This window comes from Onthophagus taurus, chromosome 3 (genome assembly GCF_036711975.1).
Source record: "Onthophagus taurus isolate NC chromosome 3, IU_Otau_3.0, whole genome shotgun sequence".
NCBI lineage: Eukaryota > Metazoa > Arthropoda > Insecta > Coleoptera > Scarabaeidae > Onthophagus > Onthophagus taurus.
The window spans coordinates 3,069,229-3,090,902 of NC_091968.1; the positions used below are offsets into that span (position 1 = coordinate 3,069,229).

Consider the following 21,674-nt stretch of genomic DNA (forward strand, 5'->3'; position numbering starts at 1 on the left):
GCTACTTCTGCTGAATTTCTGTTTGCAAACCCATACACAAAATGAATATCCGCAAACTCTTGGTTAGGAAAAATAAACGGTATTTTATAAAGTTTTTATGCAGCAAACAAAAAATTAAAAAATGAAAAAAAACAATTTACCACGTTAATAAACGAGAAACTTGAATTTAACACGTTAACAAATAAGAAAAATTAATTTAACAGTGATCAACATCTACTGGTCATTTGACACTTGATACAATAAACTAAAACATTAGGGAACTTCTCTACTTTGTTTCAATGGCAAACATTATTGTACCTATCTTTAAATATCCTCTAAAAAAATTACCTATGCGAAATTAGCCCCCAATTTTTCTAGCCGCCAATTAGATAGGATTTTACATGTATAGTATTTTGATTATAACAAGAGAACCAGTCAACCGATTTCGATAAACAATGTCTCATTCGAAAGCTCAATCCTTGGCCAATACGAAAGTGGAAATGCCCGATTCGAAATCTCTCTCGAATTCCGCTAAAACGCCAAAATAATGCGAAGGTACACGAAAATATCACAAAAATGACCTTTTTTAAGTGGTGATAACTCGTAAACGATGTACCCGATGATCAAGATCTATACGTCATTCGATTCGTCATAGTTTCTTCTATTGAAATCCAAAAAATGCCCGATTTCAATTTTCTCCCGTTAACCTTGTACAGCCCACGGAATGACACCGTGTTCGGCTCGTTGTTTACGCACTTATGAACGCCCGAAAGTCTAGCCCCCAATATAAAAAAATTAATTTAAACTAAATCGACTATAATAAGAGAACGGTTTGACGGATTTTAATGTTTTATATGTCAATCGATAGCTTTCGCCTGGCTGAATGCACTTGTCGAAATGCCCGATTCGAAGTATTGAAGAATTTTGATTAAAACATAAAAAACGAATTAATCAAACACATCAATTACTTCCTTAACTAATTGATCAATTTTAGTCATCAACATGTCGATCGAAAGTATGATCTACAATGCTTGCGAAGGTGGAAATGCCCGATTTCAAAATTTACTAATTACCTGCGTACGGCTATTGAAATGACCCCGCGAATCTAACGACTCGAAGTCTAGCCCCCATTATAAAAAAAATAATTTAAACTAAATCGACTATAATTAGAGAACGGTTTGACGGATTTTAATGTTTTATATCTTAAATGAAAACCTGCGTCTGGCTGAATGCGTACGTCGAAATGCCCGATTCGAAATATTTAAGGATTTTGAATAAAACACAAAAAATTAATTAATAAAATAAGTTAATTATCTCATTTATTAATTGAACAATTTTAGTCAACATCATCTCGATCGAAAGTACGATTCACGGTGAATGCAATGATGTAAATGCCCGATCTCAAAATTCGCTGATTAAATGCGTACGGTTGTTTAAACGACTCAGTGAGTGGACTGATTTTGTCTATCACATTCTTCAACATTTTTATTTTTATTGTCACTTATACATTATTTTTTATGGAATATTCAGAAAACATTTTAACTTTTGTAATGAAGAGAAAAATATATTACACAATTTGAAGGAAAAGTTGGAAAAGTTTAAGAAAAATTGGATATAATAGAAAATTTTAAAAGAATTGTAAAAATTGAAAGAAATGTAAACTAGCACCTTGCCCCTGAAAACTTTATTTATATTTCAATATAAACAACAGAGTTATGGGTTGGGGCGCTTTTTGTGTGAAACTATATACAGCTAAAAATATAAAATTTGAAAAAGAACAGTAGAAAACTAGTAAGAACAACAATAAGTTATACTAAAGGTAGAAATACTAAAACCAAAAATGAAAAAAGATTTTCTGTTTTAGTACAAATACATTTTAAATCAGTCTATTACTTTGTTCGTTTGTTTACATACTTTATTATGATTAGTAGAATATTTCAAACATTTTCACATTAAGTTGTTCTCTAGTAATAATCCGTTTACAAAAAATTATTTTTTATGTAAGTAAGACTTCCAGGCAGTAAAGTCACTGGAGTCGTTTAAACAATCGTACGTACTTAATTAGCAAATTTAGAGATCGGGCATTTCCATTTTCGCATTTACCATGGATTATACTTTCGATGGAGATATTGACGACTAAAATTGGTCAAATAATAAAGAAGATAATTGACTTATTTGATTAATTAATTTTTTGTGTTTTATTCAAAATTCTTAAATATTTCGAATCGGGGATTTTGATATATGCGTTCAGCCAGACGTAAGCTTTCATTTGAGATATAAACCATTAAAATCCGCCAAACCGTTCTTTAGTTATAGCGAATGTAATCAAAATTAATTTTTTCTTATTGGGGGCTAGACTTCCAGTCGGCAGATTCGCGGGGTCATTTCAATGGCTGTACGCAGGTAATTAGTAAATTTTGAAATTGGGCATTTCCACCTTCGCATTCATTGTAGATCATACTTTCGATCGAGATGTTGATGACTAAAATTGGTCAATTAGTTAAGGAGATAATTGATGTGTTTGATTAATTCGTTTTTTGTGTTTTAATCAAAATTCTTAAATACTTCGAATCGGGCATTTCGACAACTGCATTCAGCCAGGCGAAAGCTATCGATTGACATATAAAACATCAAAATTCGTCAAACCGTTCTCTTATTATAGTCGATTTAGTTTAAATTAATTTTTTTATATTGGGGGCTAGACTTTAACGGTCGTTTATAAGTGCGTAAACAACGAGCCGAACACGGTGTCATTCCGTGGGCTGTACAAGGTTAACGGGAGAGAATTGAAATCGGGCATTTTGTGATTTCGATAGAAGAAACTATGACGAATCGAATGACGTATAGGTCTTGATCATCGGGTACATCGTTTACGAGTTATCACCACTTAAAAAAGGTCATTTTTGTGTTATTTTCGTGTACCTTCGCATTATTTTGGCGTTTTAGCGGAATTCGAGAGAGATTTCGAATCGGGCATTTCCACTTTCGTATTGGCCAAGAATTGAGCTTTCGAATGAGATATTGTTTATCGAAATCGGTTGACTATATCTCCAAAACAAAGCGTTTGTCGACCTATGTTTATATGAAGTTTTTGTGTTAATTTTAAAAGATCTATCGACTGTTAAAGTCCTGCTACAAAAACCTGAAACACCCTGTATATATTTCGCCCCGATTTCCAACCCTTATAACTCGCCCCAGGGGCTTTATTAGCACGTATAAAAGAATACGTAAACCTTATTTTTGGCCATACTATCGCTGTACCAAATTTCAACAAAATCGATGAGGGACAGTTCTGATATTTCCCTTGTGAAAGAATGAGAACTAATCGTCATAATAAAATAAAGAGAGTTACTGATCCAGTGTACGCTGTGGTGGTTATACTGTGATGTTAGTTGAAAGTTGAGTATAAATTTCATTACGGTAGATACGTAGTTGTAAACTAAACTCTAGTGGTAAATTGAAATTGAAAAAGTTTGACGGTCGGATGCGCTAGAAATTGGCGTTTAAAACCTATACCCCACTGCATAGCAGAGTGGCACACTAACCGGGAATTCGCGACAAGTTCGATTTAAAAAATTCTGTTTGTGTGGTTCCAATCGGAAAGTATACTCAAAAATAAAGTAACAAACCCAAATTGAAAACCGTATAAAACACACCTCCCCCTTTACTATGTAATTTAAAAACTCTTTGAAACGTTCTGATTTCTAATTTGATCCTCGCCGCCACGCTTCGAGCCTTTAAATTACAAAGTAGCTAAATGCACAATGTGTTAAACGAAATTTATGGCGTTTCGAGGTCACAGCATTGCGCCGTCAGATTTGCACCCTCGGGTTTCGTAACGGTCGTTATGAATGGAACGGGTGACTTTATGCGATGGCTATCTTTAAAATTGGACCGACCGCGAAACCGGGAAAAGCTTTCGCGCTCGGTAAACTCGACGTAGAAATTACGCACTGAGTATGTGACATTGAATGGATACTTAAAGAGGTTTCTACTAGCTCGAAAAAGAAACCGAAGCATACGTTTGAAATATGAGAACTTTTATGGTATAAATGATTTGTGAATGGATGTTTTATTATTAAAGTTAAAAGCATGCTTTTCTTTCTTAAATTATTAGTTCTGTGACAAGGAAAATTTCATTATCTCATATTTTATTTTCTTTTTGATTAATTACGCAAGTTTTAATTGCATTTTTTATGGTCGTAAACTTCTTGAAGTTATTGTGGTTGCGTTCAAGTGATTTCTAATTATTCGCAAAAGAAATGTGTACTTAAATTATCCACCAATACTGGAATTATCTACTTAACGATGAAATCATACAGTAGATGATTGAATGATCCTGGATACCGTTATCATCTACTAGATACTAGAATCAACTACTGAATGATGAATCTAATTACCCTGTACATTTCATCTAAGTTCAAGATACTAACATCAATTATTATGGATACTACACCGAACAACTGGGCAATGGAATTATCAACAACTAGATTCTGGTTTGGAGATATCATGATGAAATAAAAAACATTTAAAGGATAATTTTATACATACATATTTAATATCATAATGCCCATTTCGTCAAATCTTCAATTTATGATGTAAGATATCATTTTTGATATTTTGACCATTTCTACTTTCTAGCTAAGACATAGTAACAATTAAGCTATATCTGGTTATGGATTATGTATTGTTGGTTTATTACAAACAATTTATGTACAAAATATTTTCCTCCATCACTTTTAATTCCTCAGTTATGTTCGACTTTAGTAACAAAAATTACCACTTTTCATATTTTTGACGATTTCTACTTTCTAGCTAAGACATACTAACAATTAAGCTAGATCTGGTTGTGGATTATGTACTCTTGTTTTAGTATAAACAATTTATGTACAAAATATTTCCCTCCATCACTTTTAATTGCTGACTTATGATCGACTTTAGTTACAAAAATAGCAATTTACGACATTTTGACGATTTCTACTTTCTAGCTAAGACATAGTAATAATTAAGCTAGAACTGGTTATGGATTATGTATTCTTGTTTTATTATAAACAATTTATGTACAAAATATTTTCCTCCATCACTTTTAATTCCTCAGTTATGTTCGACTTTAGTAACAAAAATTACCACTTTTCATATTTTTGACGATTTCTACTTTCTAGCTAAGACATACTAACAATTAAGCTAGATCTGGTTGTGGATTATGTACTCTTGTTTTATTATAAACAATTTATGTACAAAATATTTTCCTGCATCACTTTTAATTGCTGACTTATGATCGACTTTAGTTACAAAAATAGCAATTTTCGACATTTTGACGATTTCTACTTTCTAGCTAAGACAGTAATAATCAAGCTAGATCTGGTTATGGATTATGTATTCTTGTTTTATTATAAACAATTTATGTACAAAATATTTTCCTCCATCACTTTTAAGTGCTGACTTATGATCGACTTTAGTTACAAAAATAGCAATTTTTGATATTTTAACGATTTCTACTTTCTAGCTAAGATATAGTAATAATTAAGCTAGATCTGGTTATGGATTATGTATTCTTGTTTTATTATAAACAATTTATGTACAAAATATTTTCCTCCATCACTTTTAAGTGCTGACATGATCGACTTTAGTTACAAAAATAGCAATTTTTGATATTTTGACGATTTCTACTTTCTAGCTAAGATATAGTAATAATCAAGCTAGATCTGGTTATGGATTATGTATTCTTGTTTTATTGTAAACAATTTATGTACAAAATATTTTCCTCCATCACTTTTAATTGCTGACTTATGATCGACTTTAGTTACAAAAATAGCAATTTTTGACATTTTGACGATTTCTACTTTCTAGCTAAGACATAGTAATAATCAAGCTAGATCTGGTTATGGATTATGTATTCTTGTTTTATTATGAACAATTTATCTACAAAATATTTTCCTCCATTAGTTTTAATTGCTGACTTATGATGGACTTTAGTTACAAAAATAGCAATTTTTGACATTTTGACGATTTCTACTTTCTATCTAAGACATAGTAATAATTAAGCTAGATCTGGTTATGGATTACGTATTCTTGTTTTATTATAAACAATTTATGTACAAAATATTTTCCTCCATCACTTTTAATTGCTGACTTATGATCGACTTTAGTTACAAAAATAGCAATTTTTGACATTTTGACGATTTCTACTTTCTAGCTAAGACATAGTAATAATTAAGCTAGATCTGGTTATGGATTATGTATTCTTGTTTTATTATAAACAATTTATGTACAAAATATTTTCCTCCATCACTTTTAATTCCTGACTTATAATCGACTTTAGTTACAAAAATAACCATTTTACAATTTTGACGATTTCTGCTTCCTAGCAAAGATATAGTGATAATTAAGCTAGACCCGGTTGTGGATGATGTATTCTTGGTTCCTTATAAACAATTTATGTACAAGACATTTAACTGCAGCGCTTTTAGTTTCTGAGTTATTTTTTATTTTGGTAGCGAAAATCATCAATTTTTATGTTTTAACTATTTCTGCCTTCTAAGTAAGACATAGCAATAACTACGCTAGGTCTGGTTATGGATTACATATTCTTAGTTTATTATATACAATTTATGTACAAAATATTTTCCTCCATCACTTTGAATTCCTGAGTGATGATTGAGTATTTAGAGATGATTGCCGTCACGTGTTCAGACAGCTGAAAGTTTTGACAGTACCATCTGTGTATATTTTGGAATGTCTTTTATACATTTACAATAACAGAAACAAATACTGCACGCATGCTGACCTGCACATTTATGAGACGCGAAACTGCGGAAATATTTATGTTGACCTTTGTCGACTGAGTGGAATGCTCGGGTTTTATATAATAAATTGCCCTAGGAAATTAGAAGACTCCAGAAAAATATGTCAAGGACTCGTAAAGTCAACACGGGTTTTGTTATAATTATTATACCTCTATGCTCGTTTGGAGATGGAGTTCTATATGAACAGCAACAGCAATAGTGTTCTGTTAAACAGTCTGCCTACATACCAACCATTTTGTGAAGAACCATCAGTACGGAAATTACTTGGAAAGATTATTGACAATTCATCATAAAGAATTACTGCCATTATAGACTGAGTCATACTTTTAAATAGTGCTGATGATATCAGTTACGTTAGCAACTCTTAAACAGATCCCAATTTGTTCGTGACTTCAATCGCTCAGATTAGTTCAGAAAGAAGACTTCATTTGCATCATGTGAATAAATTATACGTGCAACAAGAATGGCTCGATTTCAGGGACATTAGTTAACCAGAATTAGCACAGTTACGGAACGCTTGCCAGATTTAACCCAGTTAATGATTTGTTAACTTCAACCGATAAATAATTGTAAGCGATTGGACCGGTGAGACAATAGCAACAAACTTTTTCCCTTAAATTTCCACCTATTTCTCGGGTCCATATCTTTGTTATCTGGATAGATAGCGAAAATCTAAGAACACGGTTGGAAAGCTTGATCTTTTCTCTATCTTATCTATCTTATCTTTCTCTATCCGCCGATATGTGGATAATGACAGCAAGGTTCACCAGGTTACCACGCTAGCGATGGCGTAAACACTTATGAAGATCTCCAATCAATCTGCTCCTGATTAATTAAGTACGGTGGGTACTCGAACATTAGTAGAACAGTAGTTTTATAAATTCGAAACTAGTACTATCTTGAAAACTAGTATAAGTTGAAACCTTAGTTGTTGGTCGGTTTCCACAGATTCTTTTCGAAAGGTTATAACTTCCGCATAAGCGAATGGTGATGATGTTTACCAAAAATACTCAAAAACACACCACACTACACTGGGATAGAATAATCGCTCAATAAATTCCCTTTTTCTAAGGTAAGTAAGAACTTTTTACTCTAAACGAACGTCTTTCCCAAAACCTTTCGTTCAACTCCTCTTTTCAGAAAAATGCACCAATCGTCCACGCGCAAACTGGTTTACCGAGTTCGACGTCACGCCACATGTTTTCAAACAAAAATAAAATACAATTTTTCAATTCTGCATCGAGCAATAAAATAAACGAATATAAACCATTGCGCTTTGAAAATCATTTAAAATCCTCAAAAAAAAAGAATCAAAATCAACTCCAACCGTAACACCATAGACTATCTTATTTCGAGTTTGGCGATAATTGAGTCAATGTTCATCGTGCGTTGTAAGTGACAAATAAAGACTCCTTGGGAACGATGAAAAATTTATTTTTATTACAAGATCAGTGCAACATGTTTCGAGATTTAAAATCTCTTCATCAGGCACGACTAGAAACACAAAATTAGAGCAAGAAATTGTTATACATAAATTAATTTGCCCTGAAGGCCTTAAATTTTATGAATGCCTATTGTTTCTTTTAATCGCCTCCAAATTTCACCTTGTTTGTCAGATGGTCAATTTTATGTTCCGTAAGGAATTGACGTAATTAAACAAAATTAAATTTATGTATAACAATTTCTTGCTCTAATTTTGTGTTTCTAGTCGTGCCTGATGAAGAGATTTTAAATCTCGAAACATGTTGCACTGATCTTGTAATAAAAATAAATTTTTCATCGTTCCCAAGAAGTCTTTATTTATCTTATTTCGAGTTTTCGTCCGCGAATATCTAGCAGCGTCTATAAGAAAAGGGCACCTGAAAAAGCCCCTACCGATGAAAACACGCAAATATTTCTTGCACTGATAACTTTCCTATTTGACAGGGAGAAAACTCTACAACTATATTTTTGCTCTCATTATCAACATATCAGCGGACGAAAACTCGGTTTTGGATAGAGAAAAGACCGAGTTAGTTTTTCGGTAGCATTATAAATAACAAAGATATCCGTCCGAAAAGTAGATAGAAATACAAAGGGAAAGTTTGTTGCCAACTGTAGGCTCTTTTTCAGGAGTGTTTTTTTACAGACGCCGACAGATATAGGTGGACGAAAACTCGGAATAAGATAGTCCTTTTCGAATTTCTAAACAGTTTGTTGAATTTCCATCTGATAACGGCTGCACAAGGCCGTGAAGTTTGGTAATTTTGAGGTAATTTGAATCCAGTGCGACGTTTCGTATTTTTTTTTTGCTCTCTCAATGTCAACATATCAGCGGACGAAAAGATACTCGGTTTAAGATACAGATAAGACCAAGCTTTCCAACCGTCTGCTTAGTTTTTCGATATCTTTCTAGATAACGAAGATGGAGAAATATAAGAAGAAATATAAGGGGAAAAGTTTGTTGCTATCGTCTCGCCGGTAACGATTTCCACACATCAAAAAATTAATAAATTTCAGTAACTATTAAACTGATAATAACAAGAGACCAACAACAATTTAGACATTAATAGCATGGTAATTAATTTTGTCTATAATATTCTGCACGTATAAATCCGCTGATTCCAGATCGTCATTTTGACAACGTCGAACGCGTTAAACCTCGAGTGTTGTATTGTAACAGGAAGAGACACCGATCGAAACGCCAACTGTGAATCATTTGCCGGAAATATTAGACCCATGACGCGAATAATTCCTCGTTCATAGGTCTCAATGAAATTCGCAATTTAGGTTTTGCATTTTATCAATAAATGCATCTTAACTCCAAAAAGGTTTGAAGAAAATTGGCCCTAATTGAACGTATTGGTTCTTAGGGGCCCTTAAATCCAATGAACGCGGCTTTGTGAATCCTAGAGGAACGCAATTTTCAAAGTATCGACCCTCCCATTGCTACTGTGTATATTTATTCCCGGGAATATATTCCAACGGGATCGGTCGTTTTAAATGGGATCTCGTTATTCGACAGGGTTCGGGAGGATCTCGACTTTGCTATCTGCGGAGAAAGAAAAACGACCTCAAGTTGTAATGTATCTTTTTTATTTTTTATTTTTTTCTTCGAATTTGTTTCACTACGTTTATTAAGACAAAAAACATGGAAATAAAAGGAAAGAAGATTAACCGGAACAATGGGTTTAATTTATCTTGTCTGCAAACACAAATAGAATTGTCTGCGTGTGCGTTCAATTCAGGTTAATTTAAATGGGAGTATTATATTCTGGTAATTTACGTCCTAGTCTAACACAATGGAAATGGTACTTAAGTAGCAAACTCGTCACAGATGCACGAATAAATCATACGTGCAACCAGAATGGATCGATTCTAGGGAAATTAGTTGACCAGAATTGGCACAGTTGGGGAACGCTCGCCAGATTTAACCCAGTGAATGGGAGCGATTTGTTAACTTCAACCGATAAATAACGGTGAATGTTAATGATATATTGCTAACGGTATACAACAAAACAAAACTTTTTTATTTTAGAATCCAATTTTCTTTAGCATACGAGGTAATACCTTTTTTAGGTGTCTAATCCCATAAAATATGCATCCAGAGAACACTGCAGTTACGCTTTGTTTCGCGAGAGGACAAAATTGAATCCCATGGAGACGCTACACGGAATTTCCGGCTTATTTTCTTAATCGAATGACGGAAGCGGGGCCGCGTTATTTGATTAGAACCAGCCTGGCCGCAATAATTCAATCAAGAGCCTCTTAATTTCTACCCAAACCGCCAACGACGTCCGCAAGTATAGTAGTTAGTTAAAATTCCTTGAAATACCCGCTTCGTTAATAACGAAAATTGAATCGCCGCTTGCTTCCTTTTATCAATAAAACAAAATGCAAACAAAAAATTTTTAATTACATTTTTAGTTTTGCAGTAAAAGATTCTGACATAATTAACCAAATAACCCAAACTTCGAGAAGTTAAACTTTACTCATTGTGGACGTATTTCATGGAAGCGAAACATCACCAGCTATTGCAGCACAACACGTGGCTGTCTTAGTTGCTGGATTATCAATTAAGATTAATTTAAGATGGATAAACAGAGGCGAGAGTTTAGAGAGGGTCGCGTTTCGCTTGTACAAGTTTCACGACAAACAAATTATCACCGATTGTGTTCGAGCTTTCGGTTCAATTCAGGCAACATATGGCTTCTGAAGCTTCTCGAATCCCGAAGCTGAATCGTCGAACCCTACCTAACAAGCTCCTATGAATTATTGCCACGCTCCAGATACTGTTAATTAAATTTGGCACCTTCGCAATCTCGTCTCTTGTAACGAGGTGATCGTTTAATATGATAAAAACGACCACATCAACTGAAATAAGGTGATTATCAGATTATATCGTGATTGGATTTCGATTATTTTAGACAATTATAACGAAGGATTATAATTGATTGATAAATTTATATCGATTTTTCAAATTTAAAAAATTTTAGTTTAATATTTACGGATCATGAAAGAAGGGGAAAGTGAATTTATCTTACGACGTGTTATCCTGAGTGCTTGAATATGTCACGACGTAGGAAATTACTTTCTTCCCGTCTTTTCCACAGATTAATGTTATGTGAAACTCCGCCGTATCTGTCAAGTTGAACTTGATACAGCTGTGACGTGTATAAGTTTAACCTGCATCGATTTAGAATTTCCTCGTAACATAACTATTTAAAGAGTTATTATTGATTCTTGTGTTAAATGTTTTTGAATCTCCACAATGCTATTTGGTTTAATATTTAACCGCATTGTGAGTGTGGATTTATAAAGGATTACCAACTGCTGAAAAGTTAAATAGCATGAAGTTTCTACTTAATTTGAATGCGGTATTATAATTTGAAATTTCCAACGTAGAATTTACTTTTTGATTTTATATTATCTTTTATACTACATTATTGTATTAAATTTGAATTTTGTCGTTTATGAAAAATCCATTTCTTGGAATTTTATTACAATATTTCATGAGCATATAAAGGAAATTATCAGTTTTATCATGGTGAAATCCATTTTTGAATATCTCATTTAGTTTCGGAAATAAAAATGTTTAATCACAATCATGCACTTAGTGGTTAAGAATTATTGGATATTTTTGAAAAAATCGTTATAAATCTATTTTGAAAGGAAACAATTTGAGCATAGGAGGATTTATAAAGAACAGAACAATCTTTTTAATGGTGAAACACGTTTTTGAAAATCACTTCTAGTTTTTGAGTTATAAATTTTATGAAATGAGCGAAATTTTGTCATTTGTTGCAATCAACAATTTTTCGTCATTACATATAAAAATTCATGAATAATCCATTTCTTGAAATATTATAATAATTTTCTATGAGAATATAAAGAAAATTATGAGTTTTATCATGGTGCAATCCGTTTTTGAATATCACATTCAGTTTCGGAAATAAAACTGTTTAATCACAATCATGCACTTAGTGGTTAAGAATTATTGGATATTTTTGAAAAAATCGTTATAAATCTATTTTGAAAGGAAACGATTTGAGCGTAGGACGATTTATAAAGAACAGAACAATCTTTTTAATGGTGAATCTCGTTTTTGAAAATCACTTTTAGTTTTTGAGTTATAAATTTTTTAAAATGATCGCAATTTTGTCGATTCTCGTAATCAACAATTTTTTGTCATTACGTATAAGAATTCATGAATAATCCATTTTTTAGAATATTTTTATAATATTTCATGACCCTATAAAGGAAATTATGAGTTTTATCACGATGAAATCCATTTTTGAATATCTCATTTAGTTTCGGAAATAAAAATGTTTAATTACAATCATGCACTTAGTGGTTAAGAACTATTGGATATTTTTGAAAAAATCGTTATAAATCTATTTTGAAAGGAAACGATTTGAGCATAGGACGATTTATAAAGAACAGAACAATCTTTTTAATGGTGAATCTCGTTTTTGAAAATCACTTTTAGTTTTTGAGTTATAAATTTTTTAAAACGAGCCAAATTTTGTCGTTTGTCGCAATCATCAATTTTTCGTCATTGCATATAAAAATTCATGAAAAATCCGTTTCTTGGAGTTTTATTACAATATTTCATGAGTATATAAAGGAAATTATCAGTTTTATCATGGTGAAATCCATTTTTGAATATCTCATTTAGTTTCGGAAATAAAAATGTTTAATCACAATCATGCGCTTAGTGGTTAAGAATTATTGGATATTTTTGAAAAAATCGTTATAAATCTATTTTGAAAGGAAACGATTTGAGCATAGGACGATTTATAAAGAACAGAACAATCTTTTTAATGGTGAATCTCGTTTTTGAAAATCACTTTTAGTTTTTGAGTTGTAAATTTTTTAAAATGATCGCAATTTTGTCGATTGTCGCAATCAACAATTTTTCGTCATTACATATAAGAATTCATGAATAACCCATTTTTTAGAATATTGTTATAATATTTCATGACCCTATAAAGGAAATTATGAGTTTTATCACGGTGAAATCCATTTTTGAATATCTCATTTAGTTTCGGAAATAAAAATGTTTAATTACAATCATGCACTTAGTGGTTAAGAACTATTGGATATTTTTGAAAAAATCGTTATAAATCTATTTTGAAAGGAAACGATTTGAGCATAGGACGATTTATAAAGAACAGAACAATCTTTTTAATGGTGAATCTCGTTTTTGAAAATCACTTTTAGTTTTTGAGTTATAAATTTTTTAAAACGAGCCAAATTTTGTCGTTTGTCGCAATCATCAATTTTTCGTCATTGCATATAAAAATTCATGAATAATCCATTTGTTGGAATATTATTATAATATTTTATGAGAATATAAAGGAAATTATGAGTATTTTCATGGTGAAATCCGTTTTTGAATAACTCATTTAGTTTCGGAAATAAAGATGTTTAGTTACAATCATGCTATCATTAAGAATTATCGGATATTTTTGAAAAAGATCGTTAAAAATCTATTTCGAAAGAAAACGGTTTAACTGTAGGACGATTTATAAAGAACAAAACCACCTTTTTAATTGTGGAATTCGTTTTTCAAAATCACTTATAGTTTTTGAGTTATTTATTTTTTAATTAAACGAAATTTTAATCATTAAAAACAATAATTTTTGAAAATTCATCTTGACCTTATTTATAAGAATTATATAATAATTTTTATATCAAATTAAAGTTAAAAGTCCATAAATTACGAACATTGAAAGATATCTATATGGTTAATTGATGATAAAATTTTGGAAAATATTGTAGAAAATTAGAGAGTATTTTTTATCTTTTAATTTCGTTTTATTTTGACTACATTTCTTTGGGAATAGTGAGATTGTATGAAGCTTTAATGTTGTTAGAGAAGGTATAATTAGCTACATTCAAACGAAATTTACCGTTTCTAATTTCCGGTTACTACAACGCGTTATCGTCCTTTATAAAGGACAATGCTCGGCGAAATTAGAAACAATCAAGAAGCGCTTAGTCGTTTCGCTTCCGGTTCTATAATTGACTGGTAACTTGAATAGAAAATTTAAGAAAAAGTTTTGATTATGAATAATAAAATCGAATTTACAGGTAATAAACCGAAATCAATCTTAATTAAGTAATTAATTTCATCGCCCCATCAATATCAATTTTTGAACCTTAGAAAAGGGTGCGGAGAGAGAAAGAGTTGTATTGTTTTTGGTTTTATTGAAAATCAACGTAAAGTGAAGCTTTTAAAATCATCGAAATTACTTTAATTGATTTGGGTCAAAACCGACAACAAAGGCTGCATTTGAAACAAATTCTTTGTTGTAGCTCGAAACGCTGTAAAAATATTTTCAATGTGTTTTTGCTTGTCTTCAGACGCACGCCTTATGAAATATTACAATAATATTCCAAGAAATTGATTATTCATGAATTTTTATATGTAATGACGAAAAATTGTTGAATGCACAAAGGACAAAATTTCGCTCATTTTAAAAAATTTATAAATCAAAAACTAAAAGTGATTTTCAAAAACGAGTTTCACCATTAAACAAGTTGTTTTGTTCTTCATAAATCGTCCTACACTCAAATCGTTTCCTTTCGAAGTAGATTTTTAACGATTTTTTTCAAAAATATTCGATAATTCTTAACCACTAAGTGCATGATTGTGATTAAACATTTTTATTTCCGAAACTAAATGAGATATTCAAAAGCGGATTTCACCATGTTAAAACTAATAATTTTCTTTATATGCCCATGAAATATTATAATAATATTCCAAGATATGGATTTTTCATGAATTTTTATATGTAATGACGAAAAATTGTTGATTATGACAAACGACAAAATTTCGGTCATTTTACAAAATTTATAACTCAAAAACTAAAAGTGATGTTCAAAAACGTGTTTCACCATTAAAAAAGTTATTCTGTTCTTCATAAATCGTCCTACACTCAAATCGTTTCCTTTCGAAGTAGATTTTTAACGATTTTTTTCAAAAATATCCGATAATTCTTAACCACTAAGTGCATGATTGTGATTAAACATTTCTATTTCCGAAACTAACTGAGATATTCAAAAGCGGATTTCACCATGTTAAAGCTAATACTTTTCTTTATATGCTCATGATATATTATAACAATATTCCAAGAACTCGATTATTCATGAATTTTTATATGTAATGACAAAAAATTGTTGATTGCAACAAACGACAAAATTTCGTTCATTTTAAAAAATTTATAACTCAAAAACTAAAAGTGATTTTCAAAAACCAGTTTCACCATTAAAAAGGTTATTCTGTTCTTTATAAATCGTCCTACATTCAAATCGTTTCTTTTCAAAATAGGTTTTTAACGATTTTTTTCAAAAATATCCCATAATTCTTAACCACTAAGTGCATGATTGTGATTAAACAGTTTTATTTCCGAAACTAAATGTGATATTCAAAAACGGATTGCACCATGATAAAACTCATAATTTTCTTTATATTTTCATAGAAAATTATTATAATATTTCAAGAAATGGATGATTCATGAATTTTTATATGTAATGACGAAAAATTGTTGATTGCAACAAATGACAAAATTTCGCTCATTTCATAAAATTTATAACTCAAAAACTAGAAGTGATTTTCAAGAACGTGTTTCACCAGTAAAAAGGTTATTCTGTTCCTTATAAATCGTCCTACACTCAAATCATTTCTTTTCGAAATAGATTTTTAGCGATTTTTTTCAAAGATATCCGATAATTTTTAACCACTAAGTGCATGATTGTGATTAAACATTTCTATTTCCGAAACTAACTGAGATATTCACAAGCGGATTTCACTATGTTAAAGTTAATAATTTTCTTCATATGCTCATGAAATATTATAGTAATATTCCAAGAACTCGATTATTCATGAATTTTTATATGTAATGACAAAAAATTGTTGATTGCAACAAACGACAAAATTTCGTTCATTTTAAAAAATTTATAACTCAAAAACTAAAGTGATTTTCAAAAACGTGTTGCACCATTAAGAAGGTTATTCTGTTTTTTATAAATCGTTCTACACTCAAATAGTCTCCTTTCGAAATAGATTTTTAACGATTTTTTTCAAAAATATCTGATAATTTTTAACCACTAAGTGCATGATTGTGATTAAACATTTCTATTTCCGAAACTACCTGAGATATTCAAAAGCGGATTTCACCATGTTAAAGCTAATAATTTTCTTTATATGTTCATGAAATATTATAATAGTATTCCAAGAACTCGATTATTCATGAATTTTTATATGTAATGACAAAAAATTGTTGATTGCAACAAACGACAAAATTTCGTTCATTTTAAAAAATTTATAACTCAAAAACTAAAAGTGATTTTCAAAAACGTGTTGCACCATTAAGAAGGTTATTCTGTTTTTTATAAATCGTTCTACACTCAAATCGTCTCCTTTCGAAATAGATTTTTAACGATTTTTTTCAAAAATATCTGATAATTTTTAACCACTAAGTGCATGATTGTGATTAAACATTTCTATTTCCGAAACTACCTGAGATATTCAAAAGCGGATTTCACCATGTTAAAGCTAATAATTTTCTTTATATGTTCATGAAATATTATAATAGTATTCCAAGAACTCGATTATTCATGAATTTTTATATGTAATGACAAAAAATTGTTGATTGCAACAAACGACAAAATTTTGCTCATTTCATAAAATTTATAACTCAAAAACTAGAAGTGATTTTCAAGAACGTGTTTCACTATTAAAAAGGTTATTCTGTTCCTTATAAAATCGTCCTACACTCAAATCGTTTCTTTTCAAAATAGGTTTTTAACGATTTTTTTCAAAAATATCCCATAATTCTTAACCACTAAGTGCATGATTGTGATTAAACAGTTTTATTTCCGAAACTAAATGTGATATTCAAAAACGGATTGCACCATGATAAAACTCATAATTTTCTTTATATTTTCATAGAAAATTATTATAATATTTCAAGAAATGGATGATTCATGAATTTTTATATGTAATGACGAAAAATTGTTGATTGCAACAAATGACAAAATTTCGCTCATTTCATAAAATTTATAACTCAAAAACTAGAAGTGATTTTCAAGAACGTGTTTCACCAGTAAAAAGGTTATTCTGTTCCTTATAAATCGTCCTACACTCAAATCATTTCTTTTCGAAATAGATTTTTAGCGATTTTTTTCAAAGATATCCGATAATTTTTAACCACTAAGTGCATGATTGTGATTAAACATTTCTATTTCCGAAACTAACTGAGATATTCACAAGCGGATTTCACTATGTTAAAGTTAATAATTTTCTTCATATGCTCATGAAATATTATAGTAATATTCCAAGAACTCGATTATTCATGAATTTTTATATGTAATGACAAAAAATTGTTGATTGCAACAAACGACAAAATTTCGTTCATTTTAAAAAATTTATAACTCAAAAACTAAAGTGATTTTCAAAAACGTGTTGCACCATTAAGAAGGTTATTCTGTTTTTTATAAATCGTTCTACACTCAAATAGTCTCCTTTCGAAATAGATTTTTAACGATTTTTTTCAAAAATATCTGATAATTTTTAACCACTAAGTGCATGATTGTGATTAAACATTTCTATTTCCGAAACTACCTGAGATATTCAAAAGCGGATTTCACCATGTTAAAGCTAATAATTTTCTTTATATGTTCATGAAATATTATAATAGTATTCCAAGAACTCGATTATTCATGAATTTTTATATGTAATGACAAAAAATTGTTGATTGCAACAAACGACAAAATTTCGTTCATTTTAAAAAATTTATAACTCAAAAACTAAAAGTGATTTTCAAAAACGTGTTGCACCATTAAGAAGGTTATTCTGTTTTTTATAAATCGTTCTACACTCAAATCGTCTCCTTTCGAAATAGATTTTTAACGATTTTTTTCAAAAATATCTGATAATTTTTAACCACTAAGTGCATGATTGTGATTAAACATTTCTATTTCCGAAACTACCTGAGATATTCAAAAGCGGATTTCACCATGTTAAAGCTAATAATTTTCTTTATATGTTCATGAAATATTATAATAGTATTCCAAGAACTCGATTATTCATGAATTTTTATATGTAATGACAAAAAATTGTTGATTGCAACAAACGACAAAATTTTGCTCATTTCATAAAATTTATAACTCAAAAACTAGAAGTGATTTTCAAGAACGTGTTTCACTATTAAAAAGGTTATTCTGTTCCTTATAAAATCGTCCTACACTCAAATCGTTTCTTTTCGAAATAGATTTTTAACGATTTTTTTCAAAGATATCCGATAATTCTTAACCACTAAGTGCGTGATTGTGGTTAAACATTTTTATTTCCGAAACTAAGTGTGATATTCAAAAACGGATTTCACCATGATAAAACTCATAATTTTCTTTATATGCTCATGAAATATTATAATAATATTCCAACAAATGAATTATTCATGAATTTTTATATGTAATGACGAAAAATGGTTGATTGCGACAAACGACAAAATTTCGTTCATTTTAAAAAATTTATAACTCAAAAACTAAAAGTGATTTTCAAAAACGTGTTTCACCATTATGAAGGTTATTCTGTTTTTTATAAATCGTTCTACACTCAAATCGTCTCCTTTCGAAATAGATTTTTAACGATTTTTTTTTAAATATCCGATAATTTTAACCACTAAGTGCATGATTGTGATTAAACATTTCTATTTCCGAAACTAACTGAGATATTCAAAAGCGGATTTCACCATGTTAAAGCTAATAATTTTCTTTATATGCTCATGAAATATTATAATAATATTCCCAGAACTCGATTATTCATGAATTTTTATATTTAATGACGAAAGATTGTTGATTGCAACAAACGACAAAATTTCGCTCATTTAAAAAAATTTATAACTCAAAAACTAAAAGTGATTTTCAAAAACGTGTTTCACCATTAAAAAGGTTATTTTGTTTTTTATAAATCGTCCTACACTCAAATCGTTTCTTTTCGAAATAGATTTTTTGCGATTTTTTTCAAAGATATCCGATAATTCTTAACCACTAAGTGCATGATTGTGATTAAACACTTTTATTTCCGAAACTAAATGTGATATTCAAAAACGGATTTCACCATGATAAAACACATAATTTCTTTTATATGCTCATGAAATGTTATAATAATATTCCACCAAATGAAAAAATTCATGAATTTTTATATGTAATGACGAAAAATGGTGATTGCGACAAACGACAAAATTTCGCTCATTTCATAAAATTTATAACTCAAAAACTAGAAGTGATTTTCAAGAACGTGTTTCACCAATAACAAGGTTATTCTGTTCCTTATAAATCGTCCTACACTCAAATTGTTTCTTTTCGAAATAGATTTTTAGCGATTTTTTTCATAGATATCCGATAATTCTTAACCACTAAGTGCATGATTGTGATTAAACATTTTTATTTCCGAAACTAAATGTGATATTCAAAAACGGATTTCACCATGATAAAACTCATAATTTCCTTTATATTCTCATGGAAAATTATTATAATATTTCAAGAAATGGATTATTTATGAATTTTTATATGTAATGACGAAAAATTGTTTATTGCGACAAACGACAAAATTTCGCTCAATTTAAAAAATTTATAACTCAAAAACTAAAAGTGATTTTCAAAAACGTGCTTCACCATTAAAAAGGTTATTCTGTTCTTTATAAATCGTCCTACATTCAAATCGTTTCCTTTCGAAATAGATTTTTTTCAAAAATATTCGATAATTTTTAACCAGTAAGTGCATGCTTGTGATTAAAAGGTTTTATTTCCGAAACTAAATTAGATATTCAAAAATGGATTTCACCATGATAAAATTCATAATTTCCTTTATTTGCTCAAAAAATATTATAATAATATTCCAAGACATGGATTCTTGGAATTATTGTTGATTGCGACTATTTGTGTTTAGCCGCATGTTTCTCAAGAATGTTTTTAGTTCTAGGTTTAGTGTTAGTTCTACTTTTATTACAGTAAAAATAGACAACAATTTAGCGCTTAATAACAAATAAAACTAGAAACTAGAAACATTCAGGTTTAGCTGTGCGTCTTCTTTCTAGTTGTAAATTTAGTGTTAGTTTCAGTTTTAATTTGATTCTGAATAATGAAATCGAATTTACAGGTAAAATCTTTTTAATAAACCGCAATCAATCTTATTTAAGTAATTAATTTCGTCACCCCATCAATATCAATTTTTGAATTTAGAAAAGGGTGCGGAGAGAGAAAGAGTTGTATTGTTTTTGGTTTTGTTGAAAATCTACGTAAAGTGAACCTTTTAAAATCATCGAAATTACTTTAATTGATTCGGGGTAAAACCGACAACAAAGGCTGCATTTGAAACAAATTCTTCGTTGTAGCTCGAAGCGCTGTAAAAATATTTTCAATTTTATCTCCATCAAAGCAATCAACATTTTTGCTTTACACCAAAATTAACTGAATTCACTAATAAATTACTCGTTTATATGCACTTTTTGACAAATAAATTATCCATTACGTAACTTGATTTTTTTTTTATTTTTTAATCTTAAATTTATATTATGGTGATAATTTTAATAGGTTTATCTGAAGGTGGGTTTTTGGCTACGTGTCCCGGTTGAAAAGCCAGAACTTATCGAACAGAGACGTATTAGGTCGGAGGGTAGGTCGAGTGCAAAGCTTGAGCTCTAATAAAATTCGTAGCACGATCATCCCAATCTAGGAAGAACGCGGCAACCAGGATCATCCCCTTTTCCGTGAGAAAATTTATTCTGTACCGTTCCAGACCGGCGCCGGATGATTAAAAATAATAGAGACAGAAATTGTAGAGCTAACTAGAAATTATGGTCTACGCGCCGGTCGTACATCCTGTATATCCGCAGTGGGGAGTGTTCCGGATGAATATTTAAACTTCCGTAATTCGTACACCTACCTATCTGGTCCAAGTAGCTGGTTAATATATGAAATTTTTTACCTTTAGTATAAGATATCATTGATTCTATATTTGAACAAGAAAACGCTGAAAAAGATAAATTTACCATTTGATTTAAAAAGTTATGTGTTTTATTATTTAAATTAATTTCATTTCCAACTGATTTTAATATTTTTGTTGCACTAAATTTTATATATTTATAAATATTTCAATAAAATTTAAATCCTTTATGTTTAAACTAATTCGCTCCTTTGATTGACTTTCGATATATTCATTTAAATATTATCAATACATCAACAACAAACCGTATCAAAGCAAAAGCAAATTCCCCGTTTATATTTATATATACCAATATTATTGGATAAATACGAACGTAAAATACAAAAAAAAATTTATCCGGCTATTTAATTTACATCCAATTTTCGCAACGTTATCGTCAAATCCGTTTAACATCG

At 30.1% G+C, this 21,674-nt stretch overlaps 1 protein-coding gene and 2 long non-coding RNA genes across 5 annotated transcripts in view; 2 read left to right on the forward strand and 1 right to left on the reverse strand.

Annotated features, from left to right (window-relative positions):
- Window positions 1-21,674, reverse strand: part of LOC111423963 (alkaline phosphatase-like) — a 154,756-nt gene that overhangs the window by 69,107 nt on the left and 63,975 nt on the right. The gene's annotated exons all lie outside the window — the stretch shown is intronic.
- On the forward strand, window positions 7,711-8,054 carry LOC139429561 (uncharacterized). Its single transcript, XR_011640116.1, has 2 exons — window positions 7,711-7,857; window positions 7,926-8,054. It is a non-coding gene; the product is annotated as an uncharacterized lncRNA (long non-coding RNA).
- Window positions 9,216-11,659, forward strand: LOC111423966 (uncharacterized). Its single transcript, XR_011640068.1, has 3 exons — window positions 9,216-9,341; window positions 9,393-10,243; window positions 10,303-11,659. It is a non-coding gene; the product is annotated as an uncharacterized lncRNA (long non-coding RNA).